Source organism: Sminthopsis crassicaudata, chromosome 6 (assembly GCF_048593235.1).
Source record: "Sminthopsis crassicaudata isolate SCR6 chromosome 6, ASM4859323v1, whole genome shotgun sequence".
NCBI classification, from domain to species: domain Eukaryota; kingdom Metazoa; phylum Chordata; class Mammalia; order Dasyuromorphia; family Dasyuridae; genus Sminthopsis; species Sminthopsis crassicaudata.
This window is the reverse complement of record NC_133622.1, coordinates 42,245,868-42,268,445: the sequence shown is the minus strand read 5'-3', so window position 1 is coordinate 42,268,445 and position 22,578 is coordinate 42,245,868. Positions and strand designations below refer to the sequence as shown.

The 22,578-nt window shown below is 36.8% G+C and overlaps 2 protein-coding genes across 2 annotated transcripts in view; both read left to right on the top strand.

The window, feature by feature from the left end:
• The window catches only part of HOPX (HOP homeobox), a 384,876-nt gene that overhangs the window by 29,559 nt on the left and 332,739 nt on the right, over positions 1–22,578 (top strand). The gene's annotated exons all lie outside the window — the stretch shown is intronic.
• Positions 1–22,578, top strand: part of IGFBP7 (insulin like growth factor binding protein 7) — a 70,192-nt gene that overhangs the window by 15,330 nt on the left and 32,284 nt on the right. The window lies entirely within an intron of this gene.

The window sequence follows — 22,578 nt, the reverse complement described above, 5'->3', positions numbered from 1 at the left end:
TCCGACAGGAGGCAGACAGTATGTTTCCTCATCAATCCTCTGGAATCCTAATGCCATTTGGTTCAAAGAAAGCTAGATTTACAATGCATCTCAAGTCAGAATGTGTTTATAATTTTCAGTGTTTAGCTGGCTGATTTAATTAACCAAGAACTCATAAGAATTTCAAAAACTTCACAAAAGTGGAGAGGGAGAGGGGAGGGTGAAGGGGAGGTTTAATATTGACATTTGATCCAGATGTTTCAGAAAGATGCAAAGTGTACATTGCACTTAAAAGACTAGGTTCCAGTCCCAGCTCATCTTTCTTAGCTATGGAACTGTAGATGAGTGATTTCATTCTTCTGGGACTCAGTTTCTTTATCTGTAAATTGGGGATATTTCCTTCTCGGGTTGGTCCAAGGAAAACATTTGATAAATTATCAAGAATTCTGTAAAATGAGATGCTCTTTTCTGGTTTTTTCCCCCTCTGTATTTTTTGGTGTTATTCTGTGGTTTTCTTCCATATGATGGATGCCCCAGTCTCATAATAAGACATATTTAAGTTGCTTTTTTAATAACAGTAATACCTTTGAATCTACCATCAGCACTTTGCAGCCTGCTCTATGCTGCTCCTGAGGGCACTACACCATAGTGGGTCCATAGTTTAAGGCCGTGTGAAGAGCCTCAGAGGGATCCAAATGATCATTAGCCCAGGATTTACCAACTGAGCTAATAAGCTCAACTTGAAGTGAATCTTAATGAAAATTACTCTTTTTCCAATGTCCTGTTTACATTACATTTACTAAAAACTACAGCTAGGTCAGTGAGTGTGAATCCTGTGAAGTGGTCATATTATTCAGTTTTGTGCTGCAGATTTCCACTGGACTGGAACCAATTTTTATACAATTTTATACAAATCTTATACAATTATAACTTTCAGGAGATTCTTTATTCACACTAATTGAGACCTGTCCATAGAATTAAATATCACACCAATGGAAAGAGTGTTAGATTTAGATTAGGGGATCTGGACTCCAATCTTGAATCTTCCTCTTACTACCTGGTTTGTTGTTGAGTAGCACCCTCCTCTTCATGATCCCATTCGGGGCTTTCTTGGCAAAGATACTGGAGTGGTTTATTTCTTTTTCCAATTCATTTTACAGATGAGGCAAACAATGTTAAGTGACTTGCCCCAGATCACACAGCTCATAAGTGTTTGAGGTCAGATTTGAACTCAAGAAGATGTCTTATCTGTACCACCCAGCCTTATGAAAACATGTCTGGTCTGGAGAATGTGTTGATTCACAAATGAATAGAATATCCATTCCATTTGAAATGCCCTGATTCAGAAAGTGCTCTCCTTTTATAGGAGTAAGAATGCAAGCTCATTTTAAATTTCTCCAAGATAAAAGAAGGCAATAAAATCTACTGCTTTGAACAGAGAAAAAGCATTCCAGTATGTAGTAGACCTGACTTTTGCATTATTTGTGAAAATTTCCACATCACTGTTCCTCCTGCATCAGTACACATAACTGAGAAGTGATTCTACTAGGTCACACACAAAATTTGCCTCCCAGGTTCATATTATACAAGTCTGGAAAGTCACAAGTTAAGAGATCTTCCAAATTTATCTACTTTGTAAGCAGAGATGGATGGGTTAGGCACATGACTCAGTTTGGTCATAAATCTAACAGGGCAAAAGGAAAATTCTCAGACGTATTTGTTCAAGAGCCATTTTTGGTGGTAAAAAGCAAATTGGTCAATCTCCAAGGTCTCTGCCTAATACAGGCCTAATTGCCTTATGTTTAGAGCCCGGCTCAGGTGCCGCCTCGCTTGAGACATTTTCCCTGATCCTTCCAGCTAAAAATAATCTCCCCCTTTGAATTTCTCAATTCTCTTTGTCCTTTTATGTACTTGAATTACATTTTAACTTTTATTTTCATTATTATCATTGTCGTCCTTTCTTCTCACGATTTTTTTTTGTTGTTGTTGTTCTCTTTTGAATTTTGAGTGTCTGGCCCAGTGCTTTATACATAAGGTTTGGACTAAACTTGTGATTCACTGATACAGAGAATTCTCAGATAAGGACTTTCCTTCTAACAATGCAGGTCAGCACCTTCTGATCTCTGAGGGAGGTAGATAGAGTTCACATAGCCAGTATTCTCAGCAGTTTATGATCAGAGAAGTTAAGTGACCCAGTCAGTACGTGTTAACTAGAGAATTGGAATCTCTGTTTTCCTGGCTTGAGTTGACTCTCATCAGGAGTAAGCTGGTAAATGTTTACCAATCAGCTGTGGAAGCAGGGAAAAGACTTGCAAGGAACATTTTAAAATTTAATCTGCATCATTGGGATTTTCTCCCTTATTTCCTTAAGTCTCAACAACTGGACAGAAGAACAAATCAATGTCTTATTTGTAGACCCCACCAGATTTCTAAGGTGTATCACAGTGATCACCCTAAAATTTAAGTCATCTCCACTGAAGCTCCAGCTCATCCCAGCTCTCCATCTACTATACAGCCTGTTATCTCTCTGGCTTCTCTTTAGCTCTTATGTATCCTTTGTCTTTTACTAATGTTTTCTCTGAAGGAAAAATAGGTATGAGGTGATAATTGGGGGGTTTTTTGGCTTTGTACATAGTAGGGGCTTAATACATGTTTTTTTAATGACATCAAAATAGCAAATAACTGAATTGACTGAAAAGGATATAATTGACTGAAAAGATATTAGATTTCAATTGTAGAGAACTTGCAGACCCTACAGAAACACCTGAAAATGAAGTTTGTGTGGCAGTAGTTACATAGGGCAAAACTAATATATTAAAAAATGTTAAAGTTGACAGGTTTTGTCTCTTCAAATTGTTTCAGTAAGTTGTAGAAATAGTCCACTTGATCTCAGATCTAGCATTGAGACCATGGCTTTGATGATTTAAGTTAATCTTAGATCATCATGTATTTGGGCAATTCCTTTTCACGTAAAAGGGAGATCACAACCCCACTTTTTTTTTTTTTTAAGTAAGAAAATAAGTTACTTGTAAAATTTCTTACGGATTCCAAGCAGGTTTTTGGAACTGCATTTGAAAAAGTGACCAAGTCTTTTTTTCCAGGGTTCCTTGATCTCCTGCGATGATTATCCTTAGTAATAATTTTAGCTTCTTGGAGGTTTCTGAGTAGGCAATAACTGTGCCTCCCACACAGCACATTACCCCATCGAAGGCACTTAAATGGAATGAATGAGACAATTAGAGATCTGTGACTAAGTTAACCAAAGAGTGAGGGGGAATTGGTTTCTAAAATGGGAAAGGTTTGATGTGTTGGTTATGACAGTAGAAATCAAACTTGGTACTTTTGAGTTCGTGTAAAGAACTATGTTGATCACGAGATAGGGTTCAGAAGTATAATAATAATAGATACTATGCTATTTAAGAAGGCTGCTAGATAAATAGCAATGAATAGAACACTGAGCCTGGAGTCAGGAAGGTCTGAATTCAAATCTGGCTTCAGATACTTAGCATTTGTGTGACCCTGGACAAGTCACTTAACCCCAATTGTCTCAGCAAAAAATTAAATTAAATTAAATTAAAAACCTCTATCAGGTAAGATGGGGAAGTAGATGGTGTGGTGGGAGTGGTAGCATCAGTGGTGGTAGCTATGCAGCAGTAGCAATAGTGTGGGCATACTGGTTAAATTGATTGAAGTTATCAAAATTATCCTCACAATTTTATAGTGTTTTAATGTTGGCCAATGCTTTACATATTTTAACTAATTGGATCCTTTTAACAACCTTTTGAGTTAGATGCTCTTTTTCTCATTCTACAGATCAAGAAACTGGGGCTAAGAAAGTTCAATTCAATAAATACTTATTAAGCACCTACTAAGTGAGAAACAATGCAAAAGACAGTCTTTGTCCTCAAGAAGCTTACAGTCTAATGGGGAAGACAGCATGCAAAGAAATATATCCAAAGTAGGCTATGTACAGGATAAATAGGAAATAATTAACAGAGGAAAGGCACTGGAATTGAGAGGGTTTGGGGGAAGGATTGCTGTAGGAGGTGGATTTGAGTAGAACTTTTAAAGGAGACCAGAGAGTCAGTAGGTGGGCCAGAGGAAGGCATTCCAGGTACAGTGGACAGCAAGAGAAAATGGCCGGAGCCAAGAGATGGAGAGTCTGGTTTGTGGAACAGGCAGAAAGCCTTTTTCCCTGGCAGAAAGAGGGCACATGTTGGGGAATAAGGTGTAAGGAGACTGGCTGGGTTGTGAAGACCACCACACAGAATATAATGACTTTTCCATAGTTATATAGCAAGGGGAGTGTCTGTGAGAGGATTCGAACTGAAACTCTAATCATGGAACATACCCAAAATGCCCCCAAAATAGACACTGATAGTTTCCCCCATCACCAGCACCACCAATGAATTTACCAAAAAAAAAAATCATGAATTTTCTGGTATTACTCTGAAAAAGTGATCAAAATAAATCACTACTTGAAGCCATATCTCTACCTGCTGAAAAATTAAGCCTGCATTGATCTCTGAGTTCTGAAGAATAAATCATGCCTTAAGCCAGCTTGAATGAAATCAAATCCACCGTGGAAATTCCCCTAAGCTTTCACCTCTGTGAAATGAAAATATGACCCACTGTGGGATTCCTCCAGCCCCAGCAGGGAAATTCAGTAAAGAAACTGGCCATGTGTGGAGCTGCGGCTCCCCTGGCTGCTGTTCCAAGCATGACCCTTATCTCAGCCTTGAGAAATTACCAGGCGCTCAGAGAAATGAAGGGGATTTTTCAGCTCTACCCTTAACTTTCTCCTTTTTGCCAATCATAATTGTATGGCATTCGACTGCTCTGAATACATTGTAATGTATTATTTATTTGTTTCTTCTTCAAGATAGGTGGAAATACAATATACAATGTATATTTTCACCTTCCTTGAAGTAGAAACAAATAAATACTACATTACAAATCAGTAAGACAGAAAGATGTGGTTTCTTCTCAGCAACACTAACATCATTACTCCTTGTTGGAGATGAGAGGGAACCCCAAAGGATCGTAGCATAAGGCCGTTGCCTATTGTAGTTATTGATCCAATCATTGAAATTGAAATTAATCAAAAGTTGGACATATTCCCTGATAGAGACAGGAGATCTGAATGCAGTAGGTTCTTGGATTTAGTAGTGAAAAAGATCTTAGGGTAATCTAAGCTTCTCTCATATTAAAATGGAATTCAGGGGCAGCTGAGTGGGGCAGTGGATAGAGCACCAGCCCTGAAGTCAAGAAGATCTGAGTTCAAATTTGCCCTAAGACACTTAAACTCTTCCTGGCTGGGTGACCTCGGGCAAGTCACTTAACCCTAATTTTCTCAGGAAAAAAAATGGAGTTCAGGGGTTAAATAAATTCCATACAGGTGGAAAATAAGAGATGTGAGTTGAACTTGGATTGTCTCAAGCCAAAATCTGACTTTTTTTTTTTTTACACTGGACCAGGTTACCATTTGGTTGATTGCTTTGTTTTTAACTCTTTGGATGTAGGAGTCTTAGCTCATCTTAGTTTTTAGGATTTTGCAATTTTAATATTAGAAAATAGTAGGAGTGTTTCTAATGGGCTTGTATCCCACATGTGCAAAAATGTTTGTATTAGCCGTTGTTGTCGTGGCAAGGAACTGGTAAGTGGATGCCCAGCAGTTGGAGAATGGCTGAATAACTTATGGTATATGAATGTTATGGAATATTATTGTTCTGTAAGAAGTGATCAGTAGGATGATTTTGGAGAGCCTTAACATGAGCTGATGCTGAGTGAAGTGACAAAACCAGGAGATCATTGTACACCCAATAACAAAGTAATACAATAATCAATTCTGATGGACTTGGCTCTTTTCAACAGTGAGATGATTCAGGCCAATTCCAATGATCTCATGTTGAAGAAAGCCATCTGCATCCAGAGAGGATTACAGGAACTGAGTGTGCCTAAAATTTTCACTTTTTTGTTGTTGTTTGCTTGCATTTTGTTTTCTTTCTCATTTTTTTCCCTTTTGGATCTGATTTTTTTCTTTTGCAGCATGATATTTGTGGAAGTAGGTATAGAAGAATTGCATATGTTTAACATTTATTGAATTACTTGCCGTCTAGGAGAGGAGGTGGTGGGAAGGGAGAGAAAAATTAAACACAATGTTTTGTAAGGGTGAATGTTGAAAATTATCCATGTATATCTTTTGAAAATAAAAAGCTTTAATTTAAAAAATTAATAAAAAGAAAGTAGCAGAATTCCCCCTTCCCCAGTGTGTATCTGTGAAGAAGAGAGGGATGAAGTTCTAGGATCCCACATAGATATATAGAATATAAAGTTCTTGAAGGGAGGAACTATCCACTGTACCACTGAGCTGCCCAGAGGTCATTATAGAGTTATTAACTGACTTAAGTTCAATATTGTTGTGTCTCAGAGAATAGGGAGGCTCAAGGGGAAGACATTCAGTCAGTGGAACAGTCAGAATCCACATACAACATTTGTCAATTAAATTTTCTATTTAAATGGACACAGTTTATGTGGTATTCCAAAACAATTAGTGTGGTCACATCAAAGATCACTATTAATCATAGATCACCATAACAAATATCACAATAATGAAAAAGTTTGAAATATTGAGAGAATTACCAAAATATGACATAGACATAATGTGAGCACATGCTGTTGGAAACATGGCACTAGACAGACTTCTTAAAAGTAGGATTGCTACAAACCTTCCATTTATTTTTTAAAGGCAATATCTATGAAACACAGTAATGCAAAGCACATTAAAATGTGGTATGCCTATATATTTCTTCTAGTCTAACATATTTTATGCAAGTAGTATTATTTTAAATCCATATGTGTGTTAAGACTGTGGGAATATAAGAAATAAGGCATAATCCCTCCTGCAAGGAACTTCCAATATATGTATATATGATGCTAATAATAGGCATTTCTGTAAATACTGATTGAATGAATGGGAATTGGCAATTTTCTTTTTTTTCGAAGTACTTACTGATGTAGTAAAGTAAAAACCTCATTAATTCAGATTAGGATGGTCTGAAGTCGTAAAGGTCTGTATCATACACTACTTTATGAATGACATTTCATAGTTTCCAGGTTCATATAGTGATAATATTTCTTCTAACAGAAATTTTATTGTTGCTTTTTTTTTTTTTGCATCACTGTCATTTTGCCATGATTTCACCCATCCCCATAGAACTTTCCCTCAAATCAAGTATTGTGAAATTAAAACAAGGCGACACATATGCCTCATCTTGTATCTGTAGTCTATCACCACTCTACAAAGAAAAAAGAACTGTCAGTTCTCTGGAGGCAAGATTGCTCGTTGCGTTAATCAGATATCTTTCAGTCTCATTTTCCTTAACATTGTTATGGTCACTGTGTAAACTGTTCTCTTGGTTCCACCTCTTTTAATCTGCATAACTCGGAAGAGATTTTCCAAGTTTCTCTAAATTCTTGATATTTGCTGTTTTTTATGGTGCCATAATTCTCTTATTTTTTTAGTACCACCGTTTTGTTTAACAATTTCGAGATTGATGGGCATCCACTTTTGGCCACCATTCAAAAGGCTATAGTGAATATTTGGGGGATTCATGAGATCTTTCCCCAGCCTTTGACTTCTTTGAAATATAAAGCCCTTGGTGGCCAAAGTGTCTCAGTGGAACCACTCTCTTAATACGGTTCAAAATTGTTTTCTAAAACACTTGGGACAGTTCAGTCTTATTAATATTAGAGTAGCAGTTTTCTGGAAACTTTTCCAGCATATCTTTTTATCTTTTGTCATCTTCGTCTATCTGAATGTGTGGGTTGAAACTTCCAAATTTAATTAGAATTAGAATGCTCTTGTTGGTAAGGATTTGGAGCCTAATGGGTATTCCTGTTATCAAGTCGTTATTGTTATATTCTGAAAAAGACCATTACATCAGGGAAGTGGTACCAGGACTTGCAAATGAATTGGATTTGAGTGAGGGAGAGCTTGGCACAGTCACTGCCCCACTTTCCCCTCTGTTACAAAGTAAGAGCTGCTGAAAAACCTTGGGGTGGAGCTGACAAAGGTCCATATAATCAAAGCTATAGTCATGATATATGGCTTGAGAGATAAGGAAAACTAAATATTGTAGAATTAAAAAGCTTTCAAATTGTAGTATTAGAGAATAGTTTTTGAGAGTCCTTTGGACAGCAGGGAAATCAGAACAGTTAACACTTAAAAAATTAATTCAGATTATTCACCAGAAGGTCAAATACTGAACCTTACATATTTTGGCCCCATAACGAGAAAGTTGGAAGGTCTTTGAAAAAGAGCTTGATGTTGGGGAAAAAGTGAAGGCAAAAGATGTCCCCTCAGGATGACACAGGATGAGGTGGTTAGATGGTGTCATGGAAGCAATGAACATAAGCTTGGACAGACTTCAATAAATAGTGGAGGATTGAAGGTCTGATGTGAGGTAGTCCGTGGATCACAGAATTGGACACAACTCGAAAACAATCATTTCCTTTTACCTATTTTTAAATACCGAATGGTCACTTGGATCAGGAAAACTAATTTACAAAAGCATAGATCTGAAAGGAACCTTAGAGATCATCTGGGCCAGTTCCTTCACAGCTGAGAAGCCTACAGAGATTAAATGATTGCTCAAGGTCACATGTCTCCTTAGTGGGAGAGTTAGAACGAGATTCCAGGTCTGATTCTCAGGACTTTGATCTTACTTGTTCTCTAGGTTGCCATGTTTGAGTGTTATAACATCAACTTGTGATTCTAAGACCTTTCTCGTGTCTTGAACTCACAGATATTAATTGGTTCATTATACCTATATGAAGTGTGAAAGTAGCATCAAATTCAGTTTGTAGCTATATAAAAAGCCTAGATCAGTTTATTCCATTCTAGGCCCCTGCCTTGAGGAAGTTTATACTCTAATAGCATCTTCAATCTAATTAAGTATCAGAAACAGAATTCTTCCGAGTCTTGGACTCGGAACTTCAGGACCCCAGTTTTTCTTTTGGCTTCAGGTGTAGTCCTAGTAGATAGCTATAAAAGATGGGGAATGGGCCTATGGCTTCCATTGGTATGAGTAATTCTCAAGTGAAGGAACTCCTCCTCCCAATAGTTTACCTCAACTCTGCCACTTGTTCTCTTGTAGAGTTACTTATGGCATAAAGGAGTAAGGGAACTTGGTCATAAACAAGTATTATGTGTCAAAAGTATCTTTTTGGTTTTAAGAAAGGAAGATATTTCTCAATCACACTGAGCTCTCTCTCAATAGTATCGTAGTTTTGTCCTGAGATCAAGTATTGTCCCTCTGCCAATATCATCAATTTCCTTTGTAATCTTATATATTTAACTTTATACATTTAAAAATATTCTTCTGAGAAAGGATCCACAAGCACCCTCAGACTGATGAAGAGGTCTAAGGCAAAAAAAAAAAAAAGATTAGGAGTCTGTGCTTTACTCTGCCCTCCCTCCATCTTTCATAATCCAAGCTTTGTTGCTATTCAGGAATTGATATTTCTCAAAAACTAATGAAAATCCCTTTTTCCCAATTGGATGGCAGATGGAAGCATCCAGCCAAAAAAAAATTGATTTTTTCCAAAGGTGGGAGTACGTTTTTAATAGCCTTGTGGGGTCACACTACTAAAAAGGATGTGACTAATAAAGACTGTGACTTCAGAGACTCTGCATGTAAGTAACCTCTTGTAAATATTTAAACTGAGAGGTCATGCATGTTTTCCTTTCTGAGAGAAAAATATGCAGTCCCTGGGGGAGGGGGGAAGAGATAATTAATCTAAACACGAGTTTCCGGCTTTTTCATTTTCTAAGCATTATAATAATAAGTAATTTTTTAAAAGCCCAACAGATTTCTTTCAGCTTAGAACTATAGCCAGATTTAAACAAAAAGAAAAAAGGTTCCTGGTTTTAAGGACATAATTTGGGCCTAGCTATTCAGAAGCATTTAAGGGTCAAGATTAACAAAAAGCCCCAATGACAGTAACTTCTCTGTGCTGACCTCCTCCTTATTCTAGTATTGCTCTTTGAGGCTGGACCACAAGTCCCCCATTTACTTTCCAAGTTAAAATACCTCCTTCCTGTGCTGACAAATGGTGGAAGCTCTGTGAGGAAATGTGCTCTGGCCTCAGGGAGGAAAGGTGAGATGAACCTATGATGGGATCCCACAGCATCCTTACCCCACTGGACTCAGCAGGAGAGGAGTTCTCGTAGGGCTCTAGGCATGATGGAGAGAAGGAGGGGCAGGCATTGAGCCAAATGTCACAGGCCCCTTGGCAGGGAAAAGGGAAAAAGCAGCCATTTATTTACAACCAAGAGCATTTAGTTGCTGAAGATGTCTAAATGATGCATTGGATTAACCTTATTAGGGGACGCTCCCCTCACATTCCTGTATCCTCCCTTCCTACTGGCAGCTTCGCTTTATTCCTGACGTGCATCCTCCCTTCCCAAACCCCTGGACTGATATGCTTCTGTTGGGGGGAAAGATGCAAAAACAATTGGCATTCTCACTGGAGGGTTTAAAAATACAGAGTAAGAAAAATAAACCGTTCAGTCAAATTATTCAAAATGGGCCCAACATCCAAGAAAGTTTGGATGTCGGTTTTTTGGAAGTTTATCTTACAGTAAAAATTCAGTTTCCCATGAGTATATAAATACACGTTTCCATTTATAGTGATCATTATTACCACAGCATTACAGAGTCTACAGCACTAATGCCTCTGGCAGAACTTGTTTGCTTCTATTTCTTTGGGTTTCCATTCAAGACACAGATGAGAATTTTTTCCATGTGTTTTAGTTTAAATTCTCACTTGGAAAGGATCAAAAAGGTATCTTTCCTGTCTTTCCAGCTTTTAAAAATTTTCCATGGTAAACTTTAATTTTAATTATTGAACTTCAGAAGTTACTTTCACTCATTTAATAAATTCATAATATATGTATATAAAATATATTCTAATAATAAATTTGTAATATATAAGAATTTAATAAATGTGTCTTGACTTTATGTAAATAATTTTGTTTGACCTCTGTCACATACATCCCCTTCTTCTTACCCCAACAGCCATCACCTTAATCCAAGCCATTATCATTGCTGGTCTAGTACAATAATTTTCTAAGTGGGCTTCTTGCTTCAGGTCTCTCTCTACTCCAATATGTTCTCCATATAGTCAACAAATAGATTTCCCTAAGTTGCAAATCTTGCCATATCACCTTCCAGTGATTCTGCCATCAACAAATATAAACTTCTCTGTTAGGAAGAAATCGGTTACATAAAAAAATGCTTTAAATTACTAATAATTAAAGAAATGGTCACATAAAAAATGCTTTAAATTACTAATAATTAAAGAAATGCAAATTAAAACCACTCTGGGGTGCCACATCACATCCATCAGATTGGTTAAGATGACTGAAAAAAAAGATAAAGGACAAATGCTGGAAAGGATGTAGGAAAATAGGTACAGAAATACAACATTTATTAGTGGAACTGTGAAGAAGTCCAGCCATTCTGTGGAATAATATGGAATTATGCCCCTAAAGTCACCATTACCACCATTTATCCCTCACCATTAGCTCTACCCTGAATATTAGCTCAGTATTAGCTTTGTACAATGAGATCAAAAAGGAAAAACCATATGTACAAAAATATTAATCACAACTCTTTTTGTGGTGACAAAGATTTGGAAACTGAGGGGATCCCCATCAATTGGGTGATGACTGAACAAGTTATACTATATGAATGTAATAGAATGCTATTGTGCATTGAAAAATGATGAAAGGAATGGTTGCAGAAAAACCTAGAGTGCAAAGTAAAATGAGCAGAACCAGAATAATCTATGCAATAACAGCAATATTGTAAGGAAAATTGACTTGAAAACACTTAATGATTGATCAATACACTGATCTACCATTACCCCAAAAGACTCATATAAAATGCTATCCACCCTCAAATAGAGAACTGGGGGGGTCTCAAAGAGCAGAATGAAGCATACTTTTTTTTCTTTTTTTTTTCCTTGCTCTTTTTGGGAGAACATGATTAATGCAGAAATATGTTGCATGGGGCAGCTAGGTGGAGAAATGGATAGAGCACCGGCCCTGAAATCAGGAGAACCTGAGTTCAAATATGGTCTCAGACACTTAATACTTCCTAGCTGTGTGACTCTGGGCAAGTCATTTAACCCCAATTACCTCAAGAAAAAAAAAAGAAAAATATGTTACATGATAATACGTGGGTATCATATTTATTGCCTTCTCAATGGTGGGGAGAAGGAGAGAGAGAGAAAGCATGTAACTGAAAATAAAAATAAAATGCTAATGCTTACTCATTGTATGACCCTGAGTAAGTCCCTTAACCCCAATATCCTCACCAAAAAGGAAGAAAGGAAGGACGGAAAGAAGAAAGGGAGAGAGAGAGGAAGAAATTTAAGAAAAAAATAAACTCCTATACTTTGACCTTTAAAACTCTTCCAGGTCTTACTCCAACCTGTCTTTCCAACCTTTTATTCATCATCATATCCTCAACAGTGTCCCCTGAAACTGGCCCTTTTTAAAAAAACTGTTACTTAAACTGGCACTCTACCCCTTCTCCCTCCTGCCTGGAATATACAACCACACGTTTTCACATCTGCCTTTTAGACCTATTTTCTTTAAGACTGGGTTCATAGATAACCTTCTACTTGAAGTCTTTATCATCTACATATTAGTGCCTTCACTCCCAGAATCACCTAGTTTTTATTTTTATTTTTTGATACCTGTAAACATATAATGTAGATATGGGTAAAGATTGCTGCATCCCCCAATAGAATTTAAGTCCCTCAAAAGTAGAGATTATTTGTATCCATAGCTTCTGGTGTGTACTAAGAATTTAATAAATATTTGTTGATTGAAACTGAAATAATCACAAAAAAAAACCCATATAATCTAGATACTATGAAAGTTAGACCAAATTGTCACAGTGGGAGTCATCCTTGATGACCTTAGCTTTAAGTGAAAAGTCTTCATTGCTTCTAACCATTTTAAAATCAATTAATCAACTGACTTGACTATACTTTCAGTACTAACTTTTTAAAGATATTGCTGTTAGCAAGACATGAAAGGCCAGTACTTCTGAAGAACCCAAGCCAAATTTTATCCAAAGAGCAACTGAAGGGGACCATGATAGGTTATAAGCAGTTTACAACATAGAACTCAAAAAAAAGCAGAAGTAAAGGATGTCATCAGTGTATCATATGTTTAAAAGGGGAGATAGCAAAAATGGGGGTGGCAGGTAGGCAGCCAAAAGAACCTCAGTGTAACTTCCTGGTATTGGGAGAAAATAAGATAGACATCTAGCATTTTGAATGAATCCTTTATGGGGATCTTGGAAGTGGGAAAAAAAAAAGAATAATACAGGATAAATAGGCTGGCATTGAAGAGTCATGATTGGGACCACTCAAGAGAACTGCTAAATTGATGATGGCCATCTGAGCCTTAATTACATCAATAGAAATTTGGAAAATTCTCCCTTTGTCACTCTTCAACATTTTATTCTGTACCGTAGATTGGATTACAGATGCTGTCTGAAGGTTATGGCCTAACACTGCCATTTTAGTTTGAGGGTCAGTATAATTATACTTGTTGGGTCTTTGCCTTCTTAAGTGAGTTTACCCTGAAGAAACTTTGCAGAAAGAGAACCATGTTAATATGTAACATAAAGATAAACAAAGGGTTTGGGTTTTTCCCAAGACTATTCAACTGGAAAACTAAAATGATTCTATTTGTGTCCCCTGTAAGACCCACCAGATCCAGTGCAATATTTAAAATGAAGGGGGAATTTTCTAGTTGAAGACCAGTATGAATCTTCACAAAAGGAATCAGATGAAATTTTTGTTATTTGTTTGTTGTTCAGTCACTTTCAGTTATGTCCAACTCTTCATGACCCGATTTGGGATTTTCTTGGCAAGGATGCTGCAATGATTTGCCATTTCCTTTCTAGCTCATTTTACAGATGAGGATACTGAGGCAAACAGTTAAGTGACTTGGCCAGTGTCACACAGCTACTACATGTCTGAGATCAGATTTGAACTCAGGAAAATGAGTGTTCCTGACCACAAACCCAGCACTCTACTGCCCCACATAGCTGCCCAATAATAAGTGAAATGACTTTTTAAACACATTCCCCTTGAAGAAATAGTAGAGTTTGTTCAGAGAAAAAAAAAGAAAAAACTGTTAAAATTTTATCAAATAGAAACCCCTGTATATGATTACAAGATTGTTAGTTTCCCACTCATAATAGAAGGTATTAATCACAAGGGCTGAAGAATGACATTTGGGACAAGAAAAACAATGATTTCATGTGCAACATTGAGGCATTTAGTTCAGAAAGAAGCAAACCTAAGTAATGTATCATTAACTCAGCTGCTAAAGGAGTGAGGTAGGGGGAGCAGTGTCAGGAAAGCAGGGAGAAGGGCATTGGCGTGATCTGTAAATGGAAAATGGTTAAATGTGGAGCAGGAAATGTGTCCCTGAAGTTATCAGTAGGTGGCAGGTGTGGTAATAGAACAAAGTACCTGGTAACTCCCTAGGGGCTGGAAGAACTGAATTCAAATCTTCTTTTCCCATCTGTGTGCTCTCTTGTCTCTTTTTCTTCAAGTGCAAAATGGGGATAATAAGTGATAATTTGCCTCGTAAGGTTATTTTGAAGGCAAAATATGTCCACACAGTCTTAATGCAATCTCATCAACACAGTTTCAAAAGTCTTAATGGGATAACTTTTGGGTACTTTGTATTTATAAAGCATTTTATAGACCCTAAAATGCTCTCTGGCTACCTAGCTAATGAGCAGTAACAGCAGTGATAATAGTAGAAGTCACTAGCAGCAGAGTAGTAGCAGTCTGCAGTAGAATAAGCAGCAGCAGTAGCAGCAATACTAATAATAGTAAGTCAGCAGCAGCAGCAGCAGTGATAGTCAACTGTAGAAGTCAGCAGCACCTGTAGCAATCAGCAGTAGAATAAGCAGCAGCAAACAGCAGCAGCAGTAGTAATAATAGTAACAGCAGTGACAGTCAGCAGCAGCAATGATAGTAGTCAACTGAAGCAGGAGCAGTCAGCAACAGCAGCAGTAGCAATAGTAGTAGCAATCAGAAGCACCTCCAGCAGTCAACAGCAGCAATCAGCAGTAGCAATAGTAATAATAGTAGCAGTCATCAGCAGCAGCTCAAGCAGTCAGCTGAAGCAGTAATAATAGTAGTAACAGTCTGCAGCAGTCAACCACAACAGCTACTGTAGTAATAGCAGCAGCAGGAGCAGTATTATTCATATTATTATTCTCTTTGATCTCATAAAAGAATAATTATTAGATGCCTGCCTGTGTGTGTGTGGTACTTTACAGTCACTATTAGATAAAAAGTTCCCTGGTGGTTGGGGGTTAACTATAACCTTTGAATCATTCATATAAGCATTTCTTGCATCTTTATTCAAGTCACTAAGAAAAAATGTTCAGCAGGGCAAAGCCTTATGGCATACTACTAGTGATTTCCCTCCATATTGATAACCATAACCAACATTCTTTGAGCTCAGTTGTTTGACCAGGTAAATGTACTATTATCCAGTGCATATTTATTCACAGAAGTATCATGAAAGACTTGATCTGGTGTTTGGCTGAATTGAGATAAATGATGTTCATTTAATTTCCCAAACTTTTTTAGTGCATCTATTCTGTGTAAGGAATTTATTTATTTATCTATCTGTCTGTCTGTCTGTTTGTTTATATATATTTATTTATAGAAGTCCCAGGCTTCTTGGAGCACTCAGTCTGTAATCTTATCTTGAAAAGAAGTTGGTTCTTGGAAAATCATATGCCTGGAGACATCAGTGAGATCAAAAAGGGAACAGGGATATGAAAAAATGAAAGACTTCCTTTAAAAAAATAATAATAATGACAGTTTTTCTACCACTTATATTTCTTATCATAACCCACCCCCGATCCCCTTCCAGAGAAGAGTCATTCCTTATTAAGAAAAAGAAGAGGAAACAGTTTGACAAAATTAATTAATACACTGAAAAAGTTTGAAATTACATGTAGTTTCATATCCATAGACCCCCACCTCTGCAAAGAAATTGGGGAAAAGCCTTTCCATGGGTCTCTTTCAAGGCCATGTTTGGTCATTATGATTTTGCAGCATTCTGTCTCAATTATTTTATTGCTGTTCTCTTCATTTATACAGGTAATTACTGTATACATTGTTCTCCTGGCTCTACTCATTTTACTTTTTTATCTCTTTGAATAATGCTTCTGTGTATTCATCACATTTATTGATTCTTACAGCAGAGTAATATTCCATAACATTGATATGTGCCTCACCTCATTTGGTTATTTTCCAATCGTTGGGCGATTGTTTCCGATTCCCTGACGCTTTCTCAAATTTCCTGAAGGCCTTTTATTATCTATTACAAGAAAACAGTTGTGGGAATATTTCAATAGTTTCATGTTACAAATGAATATACATTAATAGTTTTAAACCAATCTCCAATAAGTCCTTTTCTTAATTTGTTTCATGATCTTGTGGCATAAATTACGGGCTGTGATTTGTAAGCATCTGTTTCTTTCAGGCATGAGATTTGAGCCTCATTTATTCACTTGTCACATATAGTCTTTTTGACCTTGTGCCATAAACTGTGATCCAAGACTGAAAGGTATTTTTTAAATGTTTTTGCTTCACTGAAGTTTGCTATACTTCTGGTTACCTTGATGAAACTTCATCAAAGCTGCAATTTCATGTGTTACTTGGCAACTAGGAGACTGAGAGTTTTCTAGTTCATTAGTTAGTATACCTCTCCAAACCTACAGTAACAGAATTTCTTAGTGAATGGGAGGGCCACTGTAGTCACTCCTGCAATTGTAAGCCTTGCTTAAGAATAAGATTGAGTTTGTGGCAGCCCTTTTTATAGTGACTAGAAACTGGAAACTGAGTGGATGCCCATCAATTGGAGAATGCCTGAATAAATTACAATATATGAACGTGATGGGATATTATTCTGTAAGAAACGACCAGCAGGAGGATTTCAGAAAGGCCTGGAGAGACTCGCATGAACTGATGCTGAGTGAAATGAGCAGAATCAGGAGATCGTTGTACACGGCAACAAGAAGACTATACGATGGTCAATTCTGAGAGACATGGCTCTCTTCAACAATGAGATGATTCAGACCAGTTCCAATTGTTCAGTAATGAAGAGAAAAAGCTACACGCAGAGAGAGAACTATGGGAAAGATTATGAACCACAACATGGTTTTCCACTCTTTCTGTTACTGTTTGCTTACATTTTTGTTTTCCTTCTCAGATTTTTTTCTTCCTTTCTAGATTTGATTTTTCTTGTAGAGCAAGATAACTGTATAAATATGTATGCTTATATTGGATTTAACATATATTTTAACATTTTTTTAAAATAATAAGATTGAGTTTTTTCCATGAAAACTTGAGGGGGGTAGAACCATTGAAAATTAGCATCAGAAAGGACATTGGAATTTTCAGAAATGGGGAAACTGAGTTCCAGAGAATTAATTTAACCAAAGTCATTTTAAATTTGTGACAGCAGAGGTTTTTCCAGTCTATTGAAACTAAGAAAGTAATAGTAGAGATACAAAAGAAAATCCACTTCCCCTCATTTATCTCTATTGTTTTCATCAGATGTAGCTAGGTGAGGGGGATGTGTGTTAGAATTAAACTTGGGTCTTACTGATTCCAAGTTTATTTCAGATACTTAAAAGCTATATGACCTTGCCCAAATCATTTAAATCTCAGCCTTAATTTCCTCATTTGTGGAAAAAAAAAATGAGGATTGAACTCAATGGTCTCTAAGTACTTTATAGTATTAAATCTATGATCTTATGATCCTTTCAGAGAAAAAGCTAAAGAATTCAGTATATGAGTGTTTAGGAGGACTAGTACCTCTGCTGCGAGGGCTTGCCAAGTGCTTTTCTGGGCTACTCAGCCACCTTTAGGGTCTCCCTGGCATGCAATTTATGCTGTAGCATGCTCAGTGGGCACACCCAGATAAACTGTTGTGATAGATAGACCAAACCAGATTGAGAGTAACTGAAGTCTCAAAACCTTAAAGCATTAGGGAGCTGTCGTAACCGAAGCACATGAAGGCTTCCCTAGAGCTATGGAAGATGAGAACAATTTGTTCCAATAGCCATGAAGGCAGCTGAAACAGGCAGTGTGGGGAGCTTAAAGCTTGTTCAGTCATCAGAGAAAGACATTCAGGCTCATCCCAGCTATCTAGACTTTTGTCCAATCACTAGACTTCAATGACTCTGGAAAAGGCTGACAACTTTGCGCAATTCTGCCTCACTTCTGTTCGATTCATACACTAGTCAAGACATCAATGGTACCATTGACCCTCTTCCAAAACAAAGAATAAATAAGCTGAAGAATCTTTTGTTGGCTGAGAGGTTGTTTTAGTATCATCTATCATTTAGTCACAGATTATTTTGTCAGCATGTACTTAAATGCACATTTCAAAGAAATACTCGTTTTATTCTGAACAAATAATTTCAGATTACTTTAGATCTGCTTTTCTAATTTTCTGCTCTGAAACTGTAAGACATTGAATTTTTAAATCTTCAGAAGTCTGTTTATCAAGAAAAGCTTTAAGGAATAGGAGTGCTTATCAGGAAGATAAGAAAGTAAAGACTTTTACATATGATCTCTCGGTACATACAAGATGTAAGGTTCCCATTGAGTTCCAACAAATAATAAATGCAAAATATATCTCTTGCCCTCAGGGTTTACTGTGTTCAAAGCAAATCAGTTTCGTATAGGTTCTGCCCAATAAGGAAATTCCTGAAGCAATAATATACCTGGATGGAATTTTTTTTGAAACCCTTTACTCTTCTAAATAAAAGTTTTCAAAAGAAACTTAAAAGAAGCCAATTTTTTATTTTCTCCTAGGGGGACAAAAAAAAAAAATGAGATACCTGAAGCTAAAACATTCCCTGCCACCAATTTGACCTCTACTTTTTAAAAAATAAATGTTTTATTGGTACTTTTAAAAAATATCCCTCTCAGTTTTCAGTGACTCACTCACTCTGGAACTCTTATTTTTAAAAAATAAAAAATGTAGTTGAGCATAATTAACCAACACACATTGGCAATGTTTAATAATGTATGCATTCCACACTTATAATCTACAATTTCTGTGCCAAAGGGAAGAAAGGCTGTTTTAACTGTTTCTCCTCAAGTCCTGATTGATCAGAGTTCTGATGTCATTCATAGCTGTTTTCTTTTTCATTACTGTGATTGTTGTATAAATTATTTTCTTTTACCCCATAGACCAAGAGTACTTAGAAATAACCTAAGTTTCCTTGAATTCCTCTAGTCCTTATTTCCTATAGGACAGCAATATTTCTTATATGCCATTATTTTTTTGAATAACCCTTTTTCAGTTGATAGGAGTGCATGACTCCATCATCCAATCAGAGGGACACAGGGTGATGATGAGACAGAGTCAAAGGTCTCATGGATGTATTTGAGTTAAGGGGCAAGGTTTAGAATTCATGTCTGGGAGGAAAATCAGAAAATGGATATTAGGTGGAGCTGTGCCTAAGTTGCCTTAGAAGTCATCTAATTGTTTTTATTCTGGGTTAGAAGTAGCAGATCCTATGTAGTTTTAAATTTTGCAACTCTGAAATTTTAAGTAAGGGCAAAATATGGGCTGGGACTTGAGTCCTAAAAATCCAGAGATGAGGAGGAACCTGGGCAAAAAGGAATGTCTTAGAAAAGTCATTTCGTCTCTCCCTGCCTCAATTCTCATCTCAAAAAACTGAAGATTAAATGAGGTAATCAGAGTCTAGAGGGAACTTCCTAGACCTAAAGCATGAATCCCTCCCATAGAAAGCCCAAGTGGCAATAAATAGTTTTTTAAGTAAATCCACAGACTTTTAGGCTGGTAGTGTCCAACTCACATAGTAATTAATGCTTGAGAGCTACTAAACTATACTTGCAGCCTCCATATTGACTTATGCTATTTATGTTCTATTGATTTTTTTCCCTTTATTATTTTATTTTATTTGGGGGAGGGGGGATAGTCAGGATTAAATGACTTGCCCAGAGTCTTACAGCTAATAAATGTCTGAGACCAGATTTGAAACTCGGGTGCCCCTAACTGCAGAGCAGGTGCTCTATCTACTGCACCAACTAGTTGCCCCTCTATTGTCTTTTTATTTATTTTATTAAATATTTCCCATTTATGTTTTAATCTGGCTCCTATGTTCAGTGGTTATCACGAAGATGAGAACAAAGGCTTTTATAAGTATGATTTCTCTGTACTTACAAGATATAAGGATTCCCATATCTAACATGATTTAGAGCTAGAGTATTTCACATGGACCCTGAAATATTATAGCAAGTAATATTTCAGTTCCATATATGGGGAGTATACATTTTCATACTAATGTAGCTTTTATTGATTTTTTTTTCTTTTTCTAGACTAGTAGATATCTAAAGCTCCTTCCAGTTTCAGGATTGTATGCCCCCACCCCTGACTTCACAGAATTTTTTTCCCTGAGGCAATTATTAAGTACTCAGAGTCACATAGCTAGGAAGTGTTAAGTGTCCAAGGCCACATTTGAACTCAGGTCCTCCGGACCTCAGGGCTGGTGCTCTAAGTCACCTAGCTACCCCTAATTAATTATTTCTATAAATTCTTTGTTAATGCAATAAAAATGTCCATTGAAATAACAGTGGACAGTGTATTGGACTTGACAAAATCTAGAGGAGCATGATTTTAAATCCTATATCTAGTTACTACCTGTAGGATCTTGGGCCTCAGTTTCCTCATCTGTAAAGTGGGATTGGGACTCTTAAGTTCCTTTTATTTAAGATTCTAAGATCTTCAGCCTATATTATAATCTGTTTTTTAAAAAGGTAATTGGCCCCTAACATTCAATGACTTGAATAAAGCATCCATTGTAAATGGCGCGCCATCCCCTCATCCCCAAGTTGGAGTTGGCTTAGGTTTGCTAGCATTTCAGCAGAGATAACAGAGGACTTATTTTAAATTTTTGGCTTTTACACCGTATATTTCATAATAAACAATGATCTGGTATAAGCCTGAGGTGAAAAAAGTGTGCCTTCTTTCATGAATACCATTGCTCTGGATGTCTGCCCCTTTTAAAATCTAGGATAATATAGAAAAATTTGGATTTGAACATTTCCTTCCGTCTAACTAATCTGTTAGTGTTTCACTATTCTTTTTTTCTCAAAGGGGATTCAGTGTTGTACAATTTTTCAACAGGATAGTCTGTGTCTGTTGTGTTTTTCCACTTTGTTAATTGTAACCGAAATCTATAGATGATTACAAAGCAGGAATTCTGTGAAGTCAGGTGTAGGGCCATATAATCCTGAAACTGGAAGGAGCCCTAGAGATCTACTGGTCTTAACTGCCTCATTTTATAGAGGAGGAAACTCCTCCAAAAAGGTAAGAGGAAAAAAAAGCTTAAAGGCCTGAAAGCCTTATAAAAACAAGGAAAAAATTTTAAGACTTTTTTTTAAACTTAATTATTTAAGCCACGCTCCTGTTGATGAAACAAACTTCTTAAATGATCGTTTCTATTGCACTTTCACTGTTTATGGAACCACATAAAGCTCTGGAACCAGGGCCCCCAAATAAAAAAAAAATTAAGATAGTAGATTCCTAAATGGAAAATTGAAGAAAATTCCTACTTCCAAAGGACTAAAGTAGTGCTTCAGAAATCTGGATTGTGCAATAACAGGAATAATCCAGATAGGAAGCTCAATCATCTGGAGTTTATGATCAGAGAATCTAACTCCTTCATTTGACATAGAAGGACATATGGTCCAGAGAGCAGAAAAGTAACATACTCAAGATATGTACACCTACATAAGTCTTCTCCCTGACCTAGCTCTACATTTTTGTGGCTCACTCCAACAAATTAAATCTCTTTTTCGTTCCTTCAAAATGGTCCTACATACAAATAAAAGATAAATATGGGGGGGGGGGCTAGACAGTTGAGATTCTACTACCAGACAGATCTAAGTATATGATTTACTAGTAGTCATATTCTCTCTTGAAATAAATCAAGGAAAAAATAATAATCTATAAGGAAAGCTGAACACTGTAGAATTTGGTGTTGGAGAAGCCCTTGGACAGCGAGGAGATCACATGAGTCAATACTTAAATTAATTCAGGATATTCACTGTAAAGTCAAATACTGAAGCCAAAGATTAAATACTTTGGCCATATAATGAGAAGACAAGACTCACTGGAAAAGACCCTGATGTTAGGAAAGATTGAAGGCCAAAGGGAAAAGGGATGAGAGGGGTGGATGGTGTCATGGAAACAATTTGATTTGAACAGATCTCAAGAGATAACAGTATATAGAAGGCTCTGTTGTACTGTAGTCTTTGGGGGTTACAAAGATGTTAACACAACTGAACAGCAATAAACAATTCTAACCTCCATCATTATAGTAATAGTTTGCTGCCCCACCCAAGAATGGTAGCTGCCCAGTGACACACCGAGATTCCCAGAGAATGTGTAGTATATAGATAGTGTTGGTTCATTGTTCCAGCTCAGCTTTT